Raw genomic sequence first — 1563 nt, 5'->3', positions numbered from 1 at the left:
GCCTTTCCACGGCCCCTCGGGTCTGGCTAGGAGCGGAGGAATGCGGCTCTCCAGCCTGCGGTCTCTTTGTCCTAATGAGTGGCCCTGGGGGGGTCTTGGTGTCAGGGGCGCTTGGCAGGAAGGCAGACAGCATGGTCATCCCCATCCAGGAGAGCCACTGCGCTCAGCCCCCCCTGGTAGGGCAGCATGGACCAGCAGCATCCCGGGGGAGCATCCCCGGACTGTCAGGACCTGCCCGGCCGCTCTGGGAAGCCCTGGGAACAGCCGGGGGAGAGCCCAGCCCCATGTAGGGAGCGTCCACCTCCTCCTCACCTTTCCAAGACCATTAAGGGGCTTTGAGCATCTCTGCTGCTCTCCATCACCGGCTCTGCGGGGCAGAGCTGGGGCATGGTGTCGGGGTGAAGAGAAGGAGCCCTGCTACAGGGCTGCGTCCCCTCCCGATGGCTGGTGTGAGAGAAGACCCCTCCTTGTTGGGTGCTCAGACCCTGTTCCTTCTGGTTGGGGGTCCCACCACACCAAGTGCCAGTGGCCGGGATCCATAGCCGGACAAGCTCCAGCCACTGCTGAAAGGTGTTATTTTGGGAGGGTGCAGGCAGCTGGGTGATGCTGGTGTCACCCCCCTCTTGCCGATGGGACCCCGAAGCCTGTCTTGGAAGATGCTTTTCCTGGGAACCACAGCGAGGGACGGATGAGCTGGGTTTGCAAGACCCCGGGGCAGAGCATCAGCTCACCGTGGGTCTGACCGCCACCCTCCCTGCTTCGGGGGCTCCAGCCGGGCTCAGCCTGGGGGCGGGAAGGGAAATCCTCCGGCCCCTGCCGTGCTGGAGGGGGGAGCAGACCACCCTTCTGGCCTGACCGGGAGACCTTCAACCTCCGAGGCGTTGCCTGCACCTCAGGGGCTTGCTTACGGGCTTTGGGCGTCTTCTGCTCTGCCGTGTGCAATGGGTGGACATGCCTGGGGGATTTTTGGGGCTCACACCAGAGCAGGTGCCCACAGGGAGGCGGGTGACGGGCTGTGTTGGGGGGCAGCGAGGGATGGGGTGTCAGGGGGCCACAGCCGTGGGGCAGAGCCTCTCTGTCTCAGCAGAGGAAGGCAGGGAGGTGAGAGAAGGTCAGCAAAGTTTTTGCCTGGTCCAAAAGCGCTTAGGCAGGAGGGTCCAAGCCTCCAGATAACCACTGTTATTTAATTTATTTTTTTCTAAATAAAAAAAGGAAGGAAGTTAATAAATAATGTAAAGTGGAGAATGCATTAATGAAAGAGAGAGTGAGGGAGAGAGAGGAAAAGAGAGGAAGGGACAGGGCAGAGTGAGAGCGTGGGGGGGAGAGAGATATTCCTGCCTGTATCGATTGGATATGATTACATTAGACCTATCAAATATTCATACTACATTCCACAAGAGGTCATTGTGTGTGTTTTTCCAATTTAGCTCTGCCTTGGCGCAAGGAGCAGGCTCTGAATGGGAAAAGGGCTGCGCAAACGGCTCCGGCTCCGCGGCCCCGGGGCTGCCGGCTCCCCCTCGCCGCAGGGACGTCACCCGCCGGGTGCCCTGGGGCACTGACATG

Source organism: Pygoscelis adeliae, unplaced genomic scaffold (genome assembly GCF_000699105.1).
Source record: "Pygoscelis adeliae isolate BGI_AS28 unplaced genomic scaffold, ASM69910v1 Scaffold412, whole genome shotgun sequence".
Taxonomy (NCBI): Eukaryota; Metazoa; Chordata; class Aves; order Sphenisciformes; family Spheniscidae; genus Pygoscelis; species Pygoscelis adeliae.
This window is presented reverse-complemented; position numbering follows the sequence as displayed.